The sequence below is a fragment of the Aquarana catesbeiana genome, linkage group LG07 (genome assembly GCF_042186555.1).
Source record: "Aquarana catesbeiana isolate 2022-GZ linkage group LG07, ASM4218655v1, whole genome shotgun sequence".
Classification (NCBI taxonomy): Eukaryota; Metazoa; Chordata; class Amphibia; order Anura; family Ranidae; genus Aquarana; species Aquarana catesbeiana.
The window spans coordinates 172,015,981-172,038,873 of record NC_133330.1 but is presented as its reverse complement, the minus strand read 5'-3'; the positions used below and the strand labels follow the sequence as shown (position 1 = coordinate 172,038,873).

Below are 22,893 nucleotides of genomic sequence, written 5' to 3'. Positions count from 1 at the left end.
AGACCGGCAACGGTCGGTGTCAGTTAACGCCGCTGGGTTGGTGATTATATAAGCAGGCTTTGCCTGCTTGTAAGTGCCATGGATGCCGGGATCCGGGAATCCTGTACTCCAACACACCTACCGTAAGTATGCCTCACTGTCACAGCCCCTGCTACAGCCATCTTGCTGTGTTTACTGATGGAGCTGCACTCATGTCTTCTAATCTGTGACCACTATTTTTCTCTATAGGATATATAAACTGAGATTTAGCGTGTGTGCTTAAACGCACCCCCACCTTCAACCCTTCTCCTGCAGCGGTTTTAAAACCTTACTGAGCATTGGTATTTCCAGCCTAAGCTCGCCCCCCACCTCCCGGGACCCCTACATGTTGTGCATCTGCATATAAGACACATAGTATGCCCCTTCCTTTTTTTCCACCCTCCCCCTTTCTTCCCCGTCGCTCCCTTTTTGCTTCCTCTTCCCATCTCCATCCTCCCTTCTTTCCTTGTTCAAGTCCTCCCCCTCTTTCTCCATTTTCCCTCCTCCCTATCTTTTTCTTCCTCCCCATTTCTCGTGGCCTCTTCTTTTTTCTCTTTCCCTCCCTTTTCCCCCTCCTTTTAAACTCCCATCTTTACTTCCCTCCCCTCTCTTCTTCCCACCTACAACTCCTTTCTCTCCCCCACACCCCCCACCCACATTTCAATCATCCTTCCCCTCTGAAATGAGGGGAAGCTCTGCTGATTTTATCATCCAATCATGTGTAAGCAAAAATGCTGTTTTTTAAATTTTCCTTGCATGTCCCCCTCAGATTTACAGTGACTGCACTTCCAAGTGCACTTGTAGTGCAAAGTGGATTTGCCTTTGGTAAATAACCCCCATTGCGTGCACGAGTCCTATAAGTTATAACTGAACAAACATATGTATATGCAACTGTCCCTCAAATGGTGTCAGGGTTCACATTTGACATATGCAGCTGTCCTACCGGGGTGCCAGAGTTTTTTCTGTGAGGCTAATGCTTCATTGCTGTATATGATGCAAGTCCTTGGATAGTCATGCTGCAGGTTTGCTTTCTTTTTTACAAAACTGAGCATGGAGATTCACAGTTTTGACCCATAGTGGTGCATATTCAATAAAATGGAATTTAATTATGAAAGTGGCAAAACTTTAGTTACACTTTAACAAACCAGCACTTTGGGCGTTTTCCTCCTTTTTTTCCCCCCTCCTCTATCATGAGGAAAATTGTATACTTACCTAACGGTAATTTTCCTTTCCTGATGCAAGCATGACAGCATATACGTATGGGTAGGCTCCGCCCCCTGCCTTATCACAGGACCGGTTATATTATAAGATTAGGTCTCCTCCCTACCTGCAGTATTCTCGTAATTTAGTATCACTGCGAGGCCTTTTGTTTTTCTTGCTTTCATTTTTTTTTTTTTAATGGGAGGGACCTATATGCTATCATGCTTGCATCAGGAAAGGAAAATTACTGTTAAGTATAAAATTTTCCTCATTCCTGACACAGCATGACAGCATATACGTATGGGTTGTACCAATTCATCAGACAATAAGGGTGGGTACTGTTGAAGTGTTTAAGTTGAGGATTAGATCTATCCCCACTAATGACTGAGATGTATTATAGTCAAGGCTGCTGGTCCACAAAAATGGACCCCCAGCATATTAAATGTAGACCAGGTCTTAGTTTACATATTAACTCTGGAGGGACTCCTTTGGAGTTCCGCCCATGGATGCGCAATCAGTTTGGAAGAGCGGTCTCTGCCCTTATGTGATAGATTTGTCCTAGCTATCTAAGCCCTTTGACTGACTTGATCCGCACCCCTGCGATTGTCCTCATTGGACAGTGCTTGTCTTCTGATGTCGTTAGGCCTGACGAGCCTATCGTTTTGCTTCTTGAAGAAGGGCCAATTCTATGTCTCTCTTCAACCTTGAATCTATTTTCAATGTTTGTGGTACTTCAAACACTTTCGTTTGGATATGCCAGAAGGATGATGTTCTAACCCGGGTTGCAAAGACACCAACCTTTGTATAGTGTTGGAAGAGACCAGAGCCATTTTGCCTGATAATTTCAGCAACAAGGTAGTTCATGGCTTGACACTTGGATGTCTGAGATCCTTATAGACCTATTTGCCATACAGAATACTTATTCTGTGTTACTGGCTATGTTGGAGGATGGCTTGGGTTTACGCAAATAAAGAGGATTATTGATTCTTTATTCTTTGCTATAGTTCTCCCAGGTTTAACCTGTCATTCACTCTTCGTTACTTTGCCTTTTGGCTATCCTCTGGTCATTGGCGATTAACAAAAGGGATTAATCCTCCTTCTAGATATCACTCGATCCGACTTGAACAGTCACCACTCTGACTTAAAGCGGCATGTGTTTACTTGTGGGATGAGTCATAAGGGTTCATTGACCACAATGATTACTGGAGAAACAGCATACAGTCTTGTATCTGCAGTGGCTGAACTGCATCATTGGCTACTCCATTTTCAATCTAGGATCCGCCATCATAGAGAGTTTATCACTGACCAGAGCTCTGTTTTCATCCTGTCTGGGGTCCTGACAGTCTGGCTACCGAAGTGAGCTCAGTCGCAGGTCACAAAACACTACTTAACAGTAGTATGAACCTTCTTCATCTCTGGCTCTATTTTCTGTCCCAGGGTCTCTGCAAAGGATATTGTTTCTTCTGTTGGAAGAATGGCACCTTTGGTTAATCTGATGAAGCAGAGGTACCCTTTAGATGACTGTTTGAATAGCTTAGTACCTGAGCTCCACACAGTCAGTTTGGACAGGGTTAAAGTATCCACCTTTGCTGCTGATATGCCAACTTGCCTATAGCAATTTCCCAGAAGTAAGCTAAGGCTGACCCCTCTGGCCAGTCTGATAAAGACTCCCTTGTCAAATGCTTCTGAGGTAGAGGTTGCCTTTAAATAAACACAGTTGTTTGATTAGGCTTGGTATGGAAACATTAATGACTGTAGGCTCTCAGTCTCTGTCCATTTGTCACTGCCTCTGGCCTGTAACTTTGTTTTGCATTTTGGCCGACACATCAGTTACCACCAGACCACTATGATTACTGTAGAGATTTCTTGATCTGCCTCTTCTGGCAGTGAACTACATAGTGGTTCCTTCACGGCTGAAGGGGATCTGTCCCTTGTTGCAGAAGCAGGTTGACTGGTGTTGGCGTCGAGGGCTGGAGAGATTTACACTCATTATGCCCATAATGTGCACTCTTTTAGGATACAGCATATACCTACCTGCCCTAACCTTAGTTTAAAGTTGCTGGTCTCTAGGAAGGTTGATTGCTACTGGTTCACAGATGAGCCGAAAGCCTGGAGCCATGTCTGGGAGTATTTGCCATAAGTAGTAACCACTACAAAACCACATAAAGTCAGGATCTGCTTAGTCGCATTTCCGTAGTACTTACCTGTAGCAATATGTAAATTGCTTGTGTTAGTTGTGATACCCCCACAACTAACACAAGCAATTTACATATTGCTACAGGTAAGTACTACGGAAATGCGACTAAGCAGATCCTGACTTTTATTATGCATATAAATAAACACATAAGTCATTCATACTGTAGAGTTAATGTAATCACAGGTAAGCAGCGCAAATTAACAGTCATTTGACAATTAGCACTAGCAGGTTAAACCTACCTTAGACACATGTACCATCAAGGATCATACCACAACCAAGTGTCAATACACAGTAAAACCAGTCTGCAGGCCCAGGCCCTGCATTAATAGGAAAGGGCTCAGCATCACCTGTTGTCAGTCCTAGCATTAGCAATACTGCATACACAGACTTCAATCTGTGAAACATTAGTAACAGAGTGGCAATATGGACAGCCAGCAAGATTCGCATGTGTGCTATATGCTTTTCAGAAATGCAAATTAACAGCATACCTGCAGAAAATAAGTCAAGACTGTAGGGCCAGGCTTGTTTAGTTAATAGGAAGGCTTCAGCCCAGCACAGTACACCTGCTATCAGCATTAGCAGTTTTGCAGACACAACCACAACCCTTCAGAGATGCAAGCTTAATCACATACTTGCAGCAGTAACTGAATATTATGAATTTGTGCACCATGTGGTGCCTTACCACCTGCACGCTTCATGTCCAAACAGAAAGTCCAATGAATGTCCATCCATGGCAACATGATAAAAGGAGCAGTCCCTAGAGACCGGATGTCCTCATCACCCTATCTTCCTGGATCCTTTAGGGGGGAGGTCTCCCCCATATAGGAATTCGTGTCAGCCTTTACAGAGGGGAGCTTCGACATAGGAGAGGCTTGAACCTGTGCGGCTGGGTCAGAAGTGTCTGACAAGGTGAGGGAAAAATAAAAAATCCTGCTCTTTCAGCAGCAGCATAACCGGCTGTTAGCAGTGAGGAAAAAAAAAAAAAGAGAATACTGCAGGTAGGGAGGAGACCTAATCTTATAGTATAACCGGTCCTGTGATAGGGCAGGGGGCGGAGCCTACCCATACGTATATGCTGTCATGCTGTGTCAGGAATGACCATTTTGTAGATCAAATGGTAATCTGTCTCCCAAGGTGAAAGTAACCATCGGCAATGAGGCATGTGATTTAATCAAAGACAAAAAGCACAGTCTGAATCTTCTGTTAAAATGCAAGAAGGATCACAAACAGGCACATTCTCATGGTGGTGATGATTTGGATTTTCTTACACAATCTTCCTAGGTAGAGAGATTAGCTCTAGTTTCTGGGGATGTGGCAGCAGATAATTCCAGTATATAGAATGGACCATCTGATGTACTGTATATGTGGTAGGCATTTAACCTAAAAGAAGTCATAACTTATACATGAACAAGATATTTACATACATGGTCACATTTTTTGAATCTGCAAATTGCTGGCGTTTTATTTACAGTGCATCTTGATATGTTACAGCCTTATTCATAAATGTATTTCCTATTGCAGGAAAAAACAATAATAAAATATTAGGTGATACGAATTGACATTAGGAAATAACTAAAGTGAATAAATGATATGAATCAATGATATAAAGTTAAACAATAAATCCAAAAAAACATATATGTGGCAAAACAAATATAGTCCATAAAAAATTATATTGGTGATGAACAGTGGAATGAAAAACCACCACCAAAAAAATTCATAAGAGTAAAGTGCTTAAATAAAAAGTCCCAAGTTTTCCTCATAAATAGAATAATTCACTTCTGTCAGATAAATAAGTGAAAAATCACAGATGGGTGGAAGATCTAAATAAGTGGCAGGACCATCACCAGAGCGTCAGAAAGAGGCTTACCAGAATTAGATGACTTGAAAAGACATACGTCTTACAAGTCTAAGAAAGCTTAGTGACCACCAGGTCTGGCGAGATGAATCGTCAAATTATCCTCAGCTTCCAAAAAAAGGGGGGGGGGGTCCCACCACAGCTTTAAACGTCCCCAAGGTGATCCAACAGGCCCAATGGATGTTTCAAATATCATGCGAAAAAAAACTCACATGGCATGATAACGTTTAAAAACACCAATTTAATAAAAAATAAAAGATTATTAAAAATTATTAAATTAGTGAATTATTCTATTTATGAGGAAAACTTGGGACTTTTTATTATTTAAGCACTTTACTCTTATGAATTTTTTTGGTGGTGGTTTTTCATTCCACTGTTCATCACCAATATAATTTTTTATGGACTATATTTGTTTTGCCACATATATGTTTTTTTGGCTTTATTGTTTAACTTTATATCATTGATTCATATCATTTATTCACTTTAGTTATTTCCTAATGTCAATTCGTATCACCTAATATTTTATTATTGTTTTTTCCTGCAATAGGAAATACGTATTCACTGTTTACATATACACATAGCGCTACACTACATTTTGTTATTTTTTTGGTTTACCTGTGTCTAGAGGTGTGTCAGCTGCTAATTGTATACTACACATTTTTTGTTTCTAATATTATTTGGTGCAGCGCTGTACTTATTTCTATATTGTATCTTATTCATAAATGTATTAAATTCATTTTCTTAAAAATTCTACCAAAAAAAAAAAAAATATATATATATATATATATATATATATATATATATATATATATATATATATATATATATATATATATATATATCTATATATCTATATAAACAGCCTTTGCTATGACACTCAACATTGAGCTCAGGTGCATCCTGTTGCCACTGATCATCCTTGAGATGTTTCTACAACTTGGAGTCCACCTGTAGTAAATTCAGTTAATTGGACATGATTTGGAAAGACACAAACCTGTCTATATAAAAAGGTCCCACAGTTAACAGTGCATTTCAGAGCACAAACCAAGCCATGAAGTGTAAGCAATTGTTTGTAGACCTCCGAGGCAGAATTGTATTGAGGCACAGATCTGAGGAAGAGTACAGAAAAATGTCTGCAGCATTGAAGGTCCCAATGAGCACAGTGGCCTCCATCATCCTCAAATGGAAGAAGTTTGAAACCACCAGGACTCTTCCTAAAGTGGGCCGCCCAGCCAAACTGAGCGATTGGGTGAGAAGGACCTTAGTCAGAAAAGTGACTGAGAACCCGATGGTCACTCTGATAGAGCTCCAGCGTTTCTCTGTGGAGAGAGGAGAACCTTCCAGAAGAACAACCATCGCTGCAGCACTCCACCAATCAGAACTGTATGGTAGAGTGGGTAAAAATGTAGTGCTAATAAGGCTTTGTGAAACAGCTATGTGAACACAAAAATTAAAGACGTGTGAATGTACATATATGAAATATGGACTACAAACGAGCAAGTCTTGTTTTGTGTGATGAATCACAAGTGGATCAATTAAGAAGTGATGGGTGAATCACTAATACAACATGATAGTGATAATAGCAAGGAGTCCATCAGATGGTGGACATCTACATGTAAGCAGTCAAAGACAAAAATTATAACATTGACAACAAATATCCCCAAAGGAAATGGTTAGGAGGACCAAAAGTCCATTAGATTGAGGACATCTTCATATGAGCAGTCAGGGACATCAAGAGTAGTGTTGACAGCAGGTATCATAAAAAGGAAATGAATTGGTACTCTTACCGGAACAAATGGATCTGGTTGTCAGCGACACCAGAACAATCAGGCATGGATAGAGACAGCTCGAGGTATCCTGGAATGGTCAGCAGGGAAACTGGAGCGGGCTTCGGAAGACAGAATCCATCCATTATGATCACCGCTGGTAGATCGACCCTTGGGCCAGTGATGGCCGGACGAGTGAGATGAACGGGTTCATGGTGAAGGATATGCAAAAAGAAAAGGGCTCCAGATGGTGCAGATCAAAAGCAATTCGGGTTTTTATCTCCATAACACCAGCATACAATGGCATAAAATTGTGATCACAATAAAACAAGGCAATGTGGACAGCAAAGAAGCAAAGCCCCTATATGGTAGAGTGGCCAGACAAAAGTCACTCCTCAGTAAAAAGGCACATGACAGCCCACCCGGAATTTGCCAAGAGGCACCTGAAATACTCTGACCACGAGAAACAAAATTCTCTGATCTGATAAAACCAATTTAACTTTTTGGCCTGAATGACAAGCGCCATGTCTGGAGGAAACCAGGCATTACTCATCACCTGGCCAATACCATCCCTACAGTGAAGCATGGCAGTGGCAGCATCATGTTGTGGGGATATTTTTCAGCAACAGGAACTGGGAGACTAGTCAGAATCGAGGGAAAGATGAATGCAGCAATGTACAGAGACATCCTTGATGAAAATCTGCTCCAGAGCGCTCTGGCCCGCTGACTGGGGCGAAGGTTCATATTCCAACAGGACAACAACCCTAAGCCCACAGCCAAGATAACAAAGAAGTGGCTATGGGAAAACTAGGAATGCCTGGAGTGGCCCAGGCTTGAACCCTATTGAACATCTCTGGAAAGATCTAAAAATACACTGATGCTCCCCTTACAACTTGATGGAGTTTGAGAGGTCCTGCAAAGAAGAACAGGAGAAACTGCCTAAAAATAGGTGTGCCAAGCTTGTAGCATCGTACTCAAAAAGACTTGAGGCTGTAATTAGTGCTTCAACAAAGTATTGAGCAAAGGCCGCTAGTACTTATGTACATGTTATTTATTTTGCTGTTTATTTTTAATAAATTTGCAAAGATTTTAAACAAACTTCATTCACATTGTCATTATGGGGTATTGTTTGAGGAATTTTAAAGGAAAATAATGAATGTAATCCATTTTGAAATAAGGCTGTAACATAACAAAATATGAAAAAAGTAAAGAGCTGTAAATGCTTTCCGAACGCACTGTATATGCGTTTAGTTTTCTCTGTATAGCACACTAAAGTCACATTTTTTCCCACCCCTTCTTTTAGGGGGTATAGGGTTTTGATTAAAAAAAAAAAAACGAAAAAACAAAAAAAAAAAAAAAAAAACAAAAAAAGGAGCCTACAGGGTTATTAAAATAAAGGTACAAGATGAAACCACCCATTGGAGTTCTTGGTGTTAAACCCTTCTATCCTTTACAGCCAAGAAAGTTGCCATCTTAGCCTCTGTTTGATCGGCAGTTGCCATGTGATCAGCCATGACACAGTGTTGTACATGTGATCAGCCATTTGATGGCTTGACTGTTCAGTTGGGAGCCACCTTAGGCACACTGACAGCTATGATCCATGGCATCCCTTGAATATAAATGTTTTGGGAAACCTAAATTGGTTGGTTTAGCTCTGCTTTAAAAGTAAAAATGGGCAAAAAAAAAAAAAACCAAATTGGCTTATTAACCACTTTCAGCCCAAAGATGTCGAGTGGGGCTATCTGAATAATGCCTGCAGCTGCAAGCATCATTCAGATATCTTTTTTGGCTGGCAATTCTTTGCACCCCAAGAACAATCATAGCAGCAGTTCAGCCGCTTAATCTTTCTTACAGATGGCGGGAGGGGCTCGCTTCTACCGGCTCACCCGTGCGATCGGCAAGCCGGAGAGTATAAAAAAAAAAAAAAAAAAAAAAAAAAAAACACAAAACGGTCGCCGCCAGAAGTTTAGCATAGAGATTTGTGGTGACCAGATGGTCCCCAGTCATCTCTATGACCCTCGAAAGCCCATGCGCGACGTTATGACATCACATCCGGGCCAGTGGAAGTAAACAATGCCGGGGACATGGCTGGAAAGGCTGAGAGTTTTTTTTTTTTTTTTTTTTTTTTTTATATCTTGGTCTTTCCAGCCTGAAGGAGAGATGTGGAGTCTTATTGACCCCACATCTCTCCATAAAGAGGACCTGTCAAGCACTATTCCAAGGGATGTATACATTCCTTGTAATAGTTATAAAAGAAATAAAAAAAAAAAAAAAATATAATAATAATAATAATAAGACTTAAGATTTGTAGGTGTGGGAAGAAATCTTAGTATTCTCTTGGAATTCTAGATTTTAGCTTAACAAAGTACAGCAAGTATCCAAATCAGATGTAATATTACACAAAGATTCATAATATAAGCAATAAGAAAACATAGCACTTAGACACTGTTCATAGTCCATGGACTTTCAATCAGATGTTTTAGAGCAGGCACATTTATAGTATTTATGGCAATTCTTAGCTTATCAGCCTCGTCTATTTACTTGTGGATTTTTGTGTGTAAATATCTGTTTTTTTATCTAGATATGCTTACAGAATAAATGGTACCCTAATTTTTTAAAAAGCAGGTTATGGAAAATAGATGATTTGGCAAAAAAAAAAAAAAAGAAGTGGGAAAGCACAAACATGAGCATTCCTGATCTGCTAAACAGTCAATGCAATTTCAGGTCACTGAGTTCACAAATTACTGAAGCTGACAAAATCTCTAAGATGAACCTCCTGGAAATGCATTAGTGGCCTCCTTTGCACCAAGAGCTGGCTTGCAAACATAAGCATTTAATGCTGCACCTGGTCTGTTTGACATCTGGGCTTACTGTATGAGAAATGTCTACTAAAAAAGCAACTATTTGCTGCCCATATAAACAAACACTGACATGTAGATTAAGGGTACTGGTTGATTGAGAAATGTAGGTATTGGGAAGAAGGGGTATTTAGCTAGCATTTCTTGGTGAATTGGTGTTTTTAGTGGGGCTTTCAATACATCCATTCCAGGGACACTACCTTCTGGATTTATCTGGCTAGCATGCACCAAACCGTTGGAGCTGCAAGTCTGAAGGCCCTGTTCTTGGAGATTTCAAAGCTTTAGGAATTTGTCATACAAGAAAATACCTTTTTCATAGCCTTGGATGGAAGCTAACATTTCTTTAGTTTTCAAGCTACAGGTTTCAGACTAATGAAGCCGAACCTTTTCTGTTTTACTACAAATGGAATCTAACATATCTAAAGTGGAATTCTAGTCCAAAAATCCAAATTTTCTTTTCATTTATTTGATAAATAACAAAACATTTGTATTATGCATTTTTGGATTGCTTAATGGCTGATTAGAAACTGTCTAACCAAGCCATTCGGCAACCAGCCTCGATGTGACAAACAACGTGTGATCTGTGCAGCCGAATGTGGCTGCTCACTGATACTTCCTAGTAGCGTTGCCGGTCACTGCCAGCCAGTCCTGCCCTGTCCAACCCCATCCACCCAGCACCACCCCATCTATGATCATGTCTCAGCTTTCTCAGGAATGAGCATGATTCTGCATGCTCATTCACGAGCGAGCTCTGACAGGAAACATTCTCCAAGAAATAACGCTCTGCACATGCCCACTGGCCGCCTTTCATTTCGCAAAGCACAGGAATTGCAATCACATGACGGGAAATACTTCAACCCCCAAAAAAAGGAGAACAGAGATTTTTGTATCTTGGGGCATGTAGATCACGTTGTGTTGCAATAATTGAACTAAATTGAACAATTTAGGGCAGTAAGGGTTTACAAATACTTTAAGTCTTGCAAACCCAGTCTAAACGTTAATGCATTAAAAAAAAAAAAAAAAAAAAAAAAAGATAAATAAAGAAATAACACACACATCTCTGCATCCCGTTAGTTTAACATGTTTGTCCCTGTTAACCACTGAATGGTGCAGACTTCAGCTGCTTCTTTACTGATCAGTTGCTTGATTACTGTTCCAATAGCAGGTCTGAAACTAATCAGGCAACCGATGGGAAGACGGCATGGCCATATGCTATACCAGCTCCCTTCCTGGAGCATGAACCTCTAAAAGGGTGCCCAGGGTTTGCATTCTTTCATTGTAGCTTGAAACCATGGGAGATATCATTTTGCAATCACCCCCTGTCACCCTCTAGCTGTTATGAATGGCCAGAAATGCTAAAACAAAAAACAGCAGCTGCAGATACAGGTGTAATGATATCATGTACTAGACACCCAAAATACTGTAGCTAGCGGCCATTTTGTTCAGGAATCATACATCAGCCATGACAGTTTGGCAGACTAGTTACACATTGCAGCAGTAATCAGAAACCAACGTTTGGGCCTGTGCAGGGCTGTGAGCAGGATGTCTATTCCTGCTGTTCAGGCCTATCGTAAAACTATAAGCAAATCCATAGCATGCCATCAAAGGATACCCAGAATTAATGAGGATCCTAAAAAGCATTCAGAGCAGAAGTAAACTTTTAGAGACCTCTGCTGAATTCAAAACTTAAGAAACCCACACACGATTCATAAACTCAGACAGGAACATGACCCATTAATAAAAAGTATATATTTGAATGCGGAATTTCATACTGAATGAATCAAGTTTGTACATGACCACACTAAAACATACAAAGGGCAAGATAGCTGCAGATGCCTGATGGGGGACACGTTTATCTGAAATACCCTGTGTTTACTATCCCTGGACACGGAATTCAATGCTGAATAATAATCTATTAGTTTCAAGAATCCAACCAGTGCATATTGGGAGATATGAATAGTGGTACAAAACTGTGTGTTAGGGAGGGTTATTATACTGTCATAAACCCCGGACAGCCCATGGACCCTCCTTATCCTTTTTATTGGTCAGGGGCATCTGCCACCACCCCTTTGATCCAAGAGAAAATAGGAGATGCCCAGACAGTTGTCAGTTCTCCTTTATCATCAAGTCAGGAACATCTTCCAAGTTTGAGAACAGATTAACACCTGGCTCATTGACCGAACTCTGTTCAACCCAAGGACATTGCACAAGTATTATTCTTCTCACACCGTTTCTGTATTATGTCTTTATAACACTTTTTTCTGTAAATATTTTATTTGCATCAATTTTGACCTTTTCATTACTAAAACCTTCTTTTGAAAAGTGTTAAGCTTGTCCCTAAGCTCTTAATGCAAGCTAGAAACAAACCTCTTTTGAAGAGTGCTACTGTATAAGATAAGGCCTCTGAGCATACCTATATGTGGTGACTGTGTGTGTGTTACAGACGATTATTCTAAAATCATAAGTGTAAATCTAAAATTGATGGAAGGTCTAACCCTTCCGTATCAAAAGGTCAGTGGCAGTAGTTAAAGGGTTAATTGCTAAATTAGCCCAGTGACAATTGCTCACAGGCTGCTGGCACCTAGATTGTGGTCCCACAAGTTGGAAAATCTTTGTGTCGGGTGCAGCTGAGAGTGGCATTGTTACGTAAGTGACAGCGGTGTGTAAGATTGGCCAGTTCTTTGTCAGGAGTTAGTGAGGAGAGCAGGGATCTGACACCCGCGTTCATCTCAACAAGGGATGGACGAAGATACGCACACTTTTTTAAAATTAAAGAACCTCTACTCTTTGTTTAGACATGTGGGATAGTATTTGGGAACCTTTTTGTAGAACATTAAGTTCCCTAACATAAAGGGACCCAAATTTAATAGAAGTCATGAGCAAGGCTGCAGATCCCACACGGTCAAGCGCCATCTTGGAAGAATGCAAAGAGTGCTGTCGGCCTGACAGGCTGTAAAAAAAAAAAAGGTCCGGATATCTGAATTAAGGTCCAGCCAATGCGTTTAGAATTCTACTTGCTAAGCTTGTTCATGATGAGCAGAATGAAGAAGTGTGAATGGTTTCCAAAATAAAATGAATGAGCAGGTCCTGGAGCTCTGAGGGGAAGCGTCCTCACATGGCCATTGGCCGTTTTGAGTCAGTGATGAATGCCTTTTATTATTACTTAAAGTAATGAATGTGACATTAGTACTCCTGTAATGTTTGGGATAAGAACAGGGGGAGGTTATAATTATCAGGTTTTATTACTGACTTAGTCTCCATTTTCATTTACCTCTTGCCCAGATGACAGGGTATCAGAGAGGTGATAGAAAATCTCTCCAACAGGGGAGAAAGAGCGTGTCAAGTTTTTGTTGTGTGTGCACCTTCTGGTATCAGAGGAATAAAAAGAGAATAGGTAAAATCTCTATGGTGAAGTCACGCAGGGCATAAATGTAACTGATGTAACCCTTCAAGACTCTAAACATTTTGGCTGGAATTAGGTGTTAAGTTGATTTCTATAATAAGAATAGTTTGTGTACAAAAAGGCATTATTAATTGGGTGCATAAGACACAAATCATACCAGCCAAGCCCCCCCAAACCACAGGGCTTTAAAAAGTATGTTGAATCAAATAGGTCTATACACAGGAGCACTTTGCAAAGTATTTAAAGAAGTGTGAAAAAAACCCAAAGATACTCCCTGCCGGCTCTAAGCCAGAAAACTGAGCAATCACATGACCTCTGATCACTCAGTCTGCTGTGAGCAGAGTGGTGACAGGAGCGTCGGGCAGGAGAGGGGGTACGAGCATGCTGAGAGGCTGAGCCAGCTACCGTTCAGACACCTGGATGAACCCAGACATTGTCGGGCTATATCCAGAGACTGGAGTGGCTCAGCGATGTCAGCTGACAGTGAGCTTTAGCCTGTTGTTGAATGATTCTGGTTCATAGGAGTACACAAGTGCACTCCTGTGACCCACAAGACAAGTATGGCCAAAAGAGCTTTGACCATACTTCTCTTTTAATTCACACCACATACCATGGAATGTGGCTGATAGTATCTTTTCCTAGAGGCTCACTGTCATTCTCCAACCACTCAATTGATTTCAAGCTAAGAGAACATTGCCAGGATGCATCATAGATGTACAAATACCACGGTTGCAAAAGATACAGGCCATGTGGCGCTCTCTCACTCTTCTTCTGGGTTTCAAAGTCAACAACCCAGGGACAGCAAGTGCATACATAAATTAATATTTTTACATACATTTTCTAAATTCAGAATTCAGCAGGTCCCTATACAAGTTTACCTTTTAGTAATTTGCTTTTAGTATTTGTATCAGTGTCGACCCACTAGCCCGCAGCCACCTGGAATACTGACGTAACGTATCCCAGGAGATCTCAGGGTACTCTACAGTACCAATTTTCTGGTAAAATGTAAAGGATGAGGTGCACTTAGTAAATAGATATTAAACTATGAGCTGACTTAAGGCCCTAGCTCAGGTTCAAGATCACACTGGTATAGAAACAGATAGCAGCATCCAGATCTAACCCCCCATTGAGGTAAGCATTGCCCAGCTGTGAATATATATATATATAATATCTATTCTATGTAGTCACCTCATTGGCAAGTAGAAGGGTATATCAGTACAGGGGGTCCCCTAGTTACAAACATCCCACTTACAAACGACTCCTACTTACAAACGGAGGCAGACAACAGGAAGTAAGATGAAATCTACCCCTAGGAAGGGAAATTCTCTCCTGTAAGAGCTATTTTGGGAAAAAGGTACCTCCACTGATGCTTTATCACCAAGGCTTGTTTCCACAGCAACCCAAAATTTTCAAAATCCAATTGTCATTGGGACAGAAAGTGAGGTGAAATCTTCTGAACAGGGGCACACACAGCAAAACAAATGTTACAGGGGTGTTAACCCTTCCCTATGCTATCCAAAAAGCTTAAAAATAGTTTTTTTGGCTGGAGCTACACTTAAAAAATGTACCTGTTCCGACTTACAAACAGATTCAACTTAAGAACAAACCTATAGTCCCTAACTTGTTTGTAACCCGGGGACCCCCTGTAATCAAACACAGCAATAATCATTGTGTAAATACATACACAAGCATCTGTGCCCTTGATGCAGTTGTGAACATGCACAGTGTGTGGCTACCTATCTACATGGACTGGTCAGGAGGTGCATGTAATATGCAATTTAAAAAGGATAATTCCACTTTCATTGGGGAAAAAAGGAAAAAAATAAATAAATAAATAAATAATATAGCGTATACAATTGCGACACAGGTCGTATTGTAATTGAATGTTATTAAAAATCACCTTTCCTTTTCAATCTGCAGCCACTATAATTTTCTTTAAATGCAATGCAATATGGCTACCTGGAGGAGTTGTTCTGTACACAGTGTACTGACCACCCCCAGAAACATAATTTCCTGTTTGTGTGACTAGCTCACCAATTTCCCCAGAAGTCTGCTTAAGATAAGTCAGATTTCAGGCATCCCCTGCGAAAAAAAAAAACACCTCATTTTTGACAAGATACTCCCTGTAGGAACACATCTAAAGGGATGCAGGCCCAGCAGATTCTCATTAGTGCTGTGCAGGTGGGCAGCTGACAGATACCGTATTTAATCGGCGTATAACACGCACTTTTCCCCCCCTGTAAATCAGGAGGAAATTATGTGTGCGTGTTATACGCCGATCCCTGCTTCTTGGAGTGGAAGGAGGGGACGATCGCCGATGGATGACACAGAGCAGCGATCTCCTGTGTATACGGCTCTGTCACACACGGTCCCGCCCATCCCTCTGTTCATCATATGAGCCGAGCGGGACTGAGAGTGACTGAGCACCGGATATACAGGAGATCGTGGATCTATGTCATCCGGCACTGGCGTGGTTGCAATCATTTTCAAAGGCAAGTCTGAAATCATGGGCATGTTAGAGGCTGCAGATGGGCATAGATCAGGCTGCACTGATGGGCACTGATGAGGCTGCAGAGCACTGACCCTTATTTTAAACTAAGTTTTTTTTCTGAAACTTCCCTCTTAAAGTTAAGGTGTGTGTTATACACCGATAAATATGCTAATTATGAAACCACTTTCATTTGATCCACTCAACACAGAGGAACAAACAGAATAATAAAAAAAAAAAAAAAAAAGTGTAGGAATCTGCAACAAAGGTTGTTATAATCCTAGTGTACATAGATCACCTAGAGGGGAATTTTTTTTTCTCAACAAAAAGTTGAGTTACGCTTTAACAATATCTATAATTAAAGTTGTTGTAAAGGCTAAAGATTTTTTACCTTCCTGCATTCTATGCAGTTAGGTAAAAACCTTCTGTGTGCTGCTTCCCCCCACAGCCCCCCCCCCCCCAACACCCACCTAACCCCCCTCTCTCGATTCAGCAATCCAAGCAAGCCAAGGATGTCCCAGGTCTCTTGCTCCTCATTGGCTGAGACACTGCAGTGGGAGCGGTGGTGGGGCCGAGCCGCGTCTCTATGTGTCTTATGGATGCATAGAGTGGGGCTCAGGAGCGAGCACGCACCAGTGCCCCCATAGTAAGCAGCTTGATATTGGGGGGGGGGGGGGGGAGCCAGGAGTGGCGGCAGTGGACCCGTAAAGAAGAGGATTGGGTTTGTTCTGTGCAGTTTTACACAGAGCAGGTAAGTATGACGTGTGTGTTAAAAAAAAAAAAAAAAAAAAAAAAAAAGAAATAATAGTTATTTAAAAGACATTGTACACTGTCAAATGTTTTCATTAGGTATTAGTGTACCTTTATTCCCCATGCTGTTGGTTTGCCTTACCTTCTAATGAGGGGCTCACATGTTGTGGCTGCAGTTTGTGGTGTCATGGCTGATCAATTCCCCCCCCCCCCCCCCCCCTCCATGTCCATGGTTTGCTACACCTAGACAGTCCCTATTCTTCAAAAGAGATACTTCCTGTTTTGGATCATACAGCGTCCAAGGCACGCATTGCCATCCACTTTGTGTCATATCATAAAGGCAGGAGTGCTAAAAAAAAAAAAAAATCTACCAGCATGGTAAGCTTGTGCCTATGAATGCTCTGCATTTCTACTTCTGGCTGTATCAGATCTAATTACTGTGCACCTCTCACCCGCCCAAGACTGAGAGACCCAAGGATTGAGGGATATATAGTTTCTTCACAGGAAATGTCAGTCTCTCGGACTACTAACTGGAGGTCATGCATTAAGCTGTGTAGTACCATCCCGCACACCCCATGTTTGAATACAAACTGCTAACAACTGCAATGTGGAGATTTACTCTATAGGCCAGGGGTAGGCAACCTCGGCTCTCCAGCTATAGTGAAACTACAAGTCCCATGAGACATAAGACCCTGACAATCACAGGCATGACTCCTAGAGGCAGAGGCACTCCACAGCTGAAGTGCCGAGGTTGCCTACCCTTGCTATAGGCTGTGCATACAGGGCAATAAATGACACCATAAAACTACATAATCAATGTACATTTTATGTAGGTGAAGGTTACTTATTAGGCCTAATGTAACCATAATTACTACAACATTCATTCCATCATCCCTTAAAGACTTCAGCTGGGATCACATATAAAAGTTTGGGTTCACAACATTTTGAGCAAGATTCACCGAACCCTTGGTGAATTAAAAGGAAATGGAAAGAAAGGACGAACCAGCCTAGTGCATTATCCCACATAAGTTTATTGAAGTTAAAATATATTAAAGCATCCAATGCATTAAGGTGAAAAAACACCTGGCAGTGACCGGCCCCCCAGTCCCCCGTTTTACTTACCTGAGCCCTGGAATTTCACCTGGCGGAGACACTCTCTTCCTTTGTCCGGGGTTCTCGGCTCTTGATTGGCATTTGTGTCTATGGACGTAAATGCTGGACTCGGGAGCGCACCCACAAGGAAACCCCCCAGGGAGAGCGCTTCTCCTAGGGGGTTATCTGATAAGAGGAGCTGCAAGATCCCTCAGAAGTCGGTGTTCGGGGCCACTCTGTGCAAAATGAACTGCACAGTGGAGGCAAGTATGACATGTTTGTTATAAACAAAAAAAAAAAAAAAAAAAAACCCCCGAACCTTTACAATCACTTTAAGGCTTCTCACAAACATGTGATAAAAATTTGCTTAAACCAGCCACTCTTCTGTAGCTTGAAAGTCCTGGACTCAACAGTCTCCAGACTGTAGGGGGACCGCGCAGGGGTCCCTGCTGGCTGATGCGTTTTGAAGTATTTTCCTTCTTCCTCAGAGCTTATTTCATGTTTTGAGTACAATTTATCTTTTTTAAACTTCAATAAATTTATGTGGGATAATGCTCCCTCTTTCTTTCCATTTCCTATAGATGTCAAGGACACCCCCAGTCCTAGAGGGCAGTAAGGCCTGAATCAATGCCCTTGGATAAGTGGACCTCCACTCCCACTTAAGCCGGATGATCATACTTAAGTACAATAGTGTTTTTTTTTTTGTTTTTTTTTTACCGTTTTGTACCTTTGTGAATTGAGCCAGGGCAGATTTGTCCATTGCCTTTGATAAGTATAACCCATGTATGAACTGGATTGCCCCTCTCGCCTGTGAGCATGGAGAGCAGTACATTTCACAACATTCGGGGCAAAACCTAAATGTGCTCAGCAACTGAACAGTATGCATCAGATTAAAATTCATCTGACAGACATCACCGAGCCTGTTGATGGTAATTAGCTTCCACAGAAAATACTGTAGCAGTGAAAGAGTTCATTAGTGTTCACCTTCTGCCCTATTGTACTGCAGGCAGTAAGAGACTATGAATCCCAGATATTGTCAGCATGCTGATAAACTGAAAAGACATGTCCCAGACATAAAGAAACATAGTCATATTGACTGTTGACCCTGGGTGAAGCAACTTCCACAATACAGGTCCATATTTTACTCTGGACAACCAAGCTTTGCCCGTACACACACACACACACACACACACACACACACACACACACACACACACACAATGCTACTATAGTGGGAAATTCTCATAGTTCATAAAGATGTCACAGAGAGTCATGCTGCAAAAACAGGAAGAGGAGAGTCTACATGTGTCATAAAATAAAAAATAAAAAGGAGTTACAGGCAAAGACATGTCCTCTGGCATTACAGGAGTTAAATCATCAGATATACCATCAAGATTTCCATGCACACGCCCACGTTATATTACCAGCTGAATTTCAATAAAATGGATTTTGAATTGATTTCACTGTGAACCTTTGAATACCAACACACAAAATAACAAGGTTAAAAAAAAAAAAAAAAAAAGTGTGTCACAACAATCTGCAAAATATATGGACAACTGAAACAAACTTGACTTTACCTGAGTGATGTAGTAAATGGTTACAACGTGAAGTCAAAAACATATAATAAAAGCAAAAACCAGTACGAATAAAAAAAAAATAAAAAAGAAGGAAATATGCTACGTATCCAATGCAATGCATGATACAATTTTAGTTGAAAAAATAAATATGGACGGTTATAAACAAGCTGTCTTCTATAAATAGAAACATGCAAGGATATGGAAGAAACCCAATCTTAACTGTCTGACATAAGACTGCAGGCCTTTAAGCTCTTCTAACCCACACATAAATAAACAGTGCACAATTGAAATCACAATGGGAATTCTTTTTGTCTCCCTATTGACAATGCCTTCAGTTCAGCCTCCCTTACCTTTCAGCGATGATGCTTCTGGGTTAAACGATTATGCCTTTTTTTTTTTCCCTTTTACTCCAGAGCGCAAAATAGGAAGCGATGACGGTGGGATGAATAGACGTTTAGGGTAAAGCGCAGCTGAACAGAAGCGTAAAAGCTCCTTTTTGCAATCGCTCAGCAGGAAAAGAGAAGGAAAAAAAAAGAACAGGAGAGGGGAAAAAAGGGAGGGGATGGGAGGGGTGAGAGACAGCTACTCATTTAGACAGCCGGTCTAGCAGGCCTTCATAATACACAGGCACAAAACACAGCTGTGGCTTAAGGCAGAAATGCTTTTCTGATAGCAATACCTCTGTAGCTGAGCTTTGCTATTTTTTTTTATTTATTGGTGACAAACAGCAGCCAGATAAGATTAACCTTTTGCTGCTACATTAATGAGAGATTACGGTATACTTACAGTAAATGCTGCATAAGCTTAAAAAAGCTTCTGGCACAGAAAGGGTTAATGTAAAAGAGGATGTCAGTGCTGAAGATCAGTGGCCCTTGGCACCTCTATTTTTATAGGACTGATATATTGAAAGTTGCTTAGAGCTTTATAGACACTAGTGAATAAATAAGGCAATGTTTTCAATTTCAAATGTCATGGGAAGCAGTTTGGTTCTATTCCCAGTAGTCCTACCCTGAATGAAAATGACGAAAGGAAGCCACGGCTAAAATGGGTCAGGTCTCCCCAGATCAAAGTACAGTAATGCAGCAACACATCTTCTTATTATCAAAGTGTACTGTCGGATTGACTATGTCTATATGACCAAAACATACAAATGCGAATGTTACCTTCTTTGCGGAAGAAAAGTGCTAAATTATTTACACCGATAGGATTTTTTTTTTTTTTTGGCTTTCTCATAGGATTGTACTGGGAACTTATCTGAGAGGCAGAAATTGCCCAATGCTGAAGGAACCCCAGGCAACCTTTGGAGGAACCCTGGTTGAGAATCACTGTACTAGATTATTTGGCATTCCCTGGAGGGAATTGTCATGAGAGCCAAGGCATTTAATATAAAAAAGGTTAGAAACATGGAAACGTGACAGCAGAAAAAAAAAGACCAAATGTCCCATTGAGACTTCCCCATTTTTTATATTTATATATGTTTTTCATTTCTATTTTTTTTTTTTAACTTTTTTGTCTGAGTATAGATCTATGTTTGTTCCAAGCATGTTTGAATCCACTTTCTGTTGACTGACTCACTACCTCTGCTAGAAGTCTATTCCATGCATCAAATACTCTTTCAGTAAAAGAATACTTGCTACGATTAGTTTTGAACTTCCCTCCTGCTAGTTTGAGGTCATGATCTCATGATCTTGGCTTGAAATTGAAAACACTGCCCTCCTGAACCTTATTCACCCGCAAGGTTAGGGGGTGTATACAGTTCTAAATAGCACCTCAGTGCTCCTTATAAATATATTAGTTAACCAATACTTATACTCCTTAATCAATCTCAGAACTATGTCAGCTATGTTGTTAAGAATGCTAATGCTGTCCAGGAAACGTTGCCACTGTACCAAGGTCAAGTATTCAGTTTAAACTGATCTAATTTCTTCAATACTAATACACTAAGGCCTCATGTACACTGCTGCTGGTAAGCGGACATTTAGGAGCAGTTGGGCATTTTTTCAGCTGCCCCTGAACTCTCCTCTATGTTCTTATCAGTACATGTACACAAGGTCGTTTATAGTCGTTTCTAGGCAGTTGCGTTTAGAGGCTTTTTTTTGGAACCCACAAAAATGCGTTTAGAAGCTGTGTTTAAAGGCATTTCAAAAGCCAAACGTGACTAAACGCAGCTACTCACGTTTAGGCGCGTTTTCGTCTAGTAGCATTTTTAAAGAGAAACATTTTATTTATTACTTTTGAGCCTGGAAAATGCTAAAAACACACCAAAAACACAATTATCACTGTATGCAAGCTTAATATACCATGTGATATTCCCCTCATCAGCCAATTATGCTGTACAATACACGACTTGCATTACTTGACGCTGAAGTTGAATTAGAATAGGAATTTCACTCACCCGTCAACCATTGAGAATTTGCGAACTAGACGGGGTCTAACCTTTTCCAAGAGAGCATCAAAGGTGACAATTAACATGCGTGTAAAATTAAAACATTTCTCTGGGTAATTACGCAGCTGAACATACATATTAGAAAAGTATCCTGTGGACATGCATTTAGCCATCAAGGATGTGTCCAGTAGCGATGAACTCTGGTCCTCTCGCGCAATTTTCTACATCTTTGGAGCCTCAGCAAAAGCAACATTAGGAGCATTTCCTCACACATGCTCATCATGGGATCCATATTAACAAACCAACCAAAAAATAACAGCTAGCTACAAGCATACTGCTTTCTCAGCTGTTACTCACACTTTTCTCTCACAGAATGGCTGAAATAGTTAATAAATACTTGTTTTTAGTGCTTTCTAATCATTTGGGAGGTTCTCCTGAGGTTATCTTTAGTAAACGCTCCTGAACGCAAATGTGGCTAAACGAAACTAAACGCGGCTTATAAACGCTGCTAAAGACACGTTTTTAAACGTGGATTACTAGCTGTGATGTTCCAGCATTCAGGAGAGGTTGAGAAACGTCCCGTGTACATGAAGCCTAAAGAGTACCTGCTCCCAATTAACACTGGAGGCTGACCCCCAGAAGCATGCATCCATCTGCATGTATGTATACCTTCTAGCTATGGCAGCCATTAGTGCTCCTCAGTTGTGACAGGTAACAATATTTATGATTTCTTTCCTTTAAGATTTCCCAGGTGTCACTCTGTTGCCTAGATCATTTGTGCTGAGTTCCTGGATTGAAAGATGATGATGATGTCATCAGCTAGGCATACATAGCAACTGAATTCATAACCATCATGACAGAAAGACTGCAATGTTAGCAAACTGATCTGCATGCTACTACATAAACCGGGGCTCAGCAACCAGTAGATCGCGGCCAGGTGACTGGTAGATCGCGGTCTGGGCTTGCTGACCCGCCATCCCAGAGCGACAAACATAGTGCAATGCAGGGGGACTACTTGTAAATTTGGATCTGTAGTAGGGAGCAAGAGCCACATAAGCCGATGCCTCATCTGCAGTGCTGGCTCCTGTCCCATACGGAGTGATACCAACTGCACTCCACCTCTTATCCCGCCATGCGGTCTCCAGAGTGGTGCCAGCAGCAGGTCAGTGTGAAGCAATACACTGGGCATAATACTATAGGGCTGCTTTCACACTGATGCACTGCTGTTTACCCACACCCCATGTGAAGTGCAGTGTACCTGCAGCTTCCCTGTGGGTTTGCTTCTCTTAGCCATATACTGTAC

General features: G+C 41.0%; 1 protein-coding gene across 1 annotated transcript in view; it reads right to left on the bottom strand.

The window, feature by feature from the left end:
- The window catches only part of LG07H1orf21 (linkage group 07 C1orf21 homolog), a 227,449-nt gene extending 207,689 nt beyond the window's left edge, over positions 1-19,760 (bottom strand). Inside the window, exon 1 of the mRNA XM_073592875.1 lies at positions 19,555-19,760. The gene's annotated coding sequence lies outside the window, so the exon portion shown is untranslated. The remainder of the gene's footprint in view (positions 1-19,554) is intronic.
- Between the last annotated feature and the right edge of the window lie 3,133 nt (positions 19,761-22,893).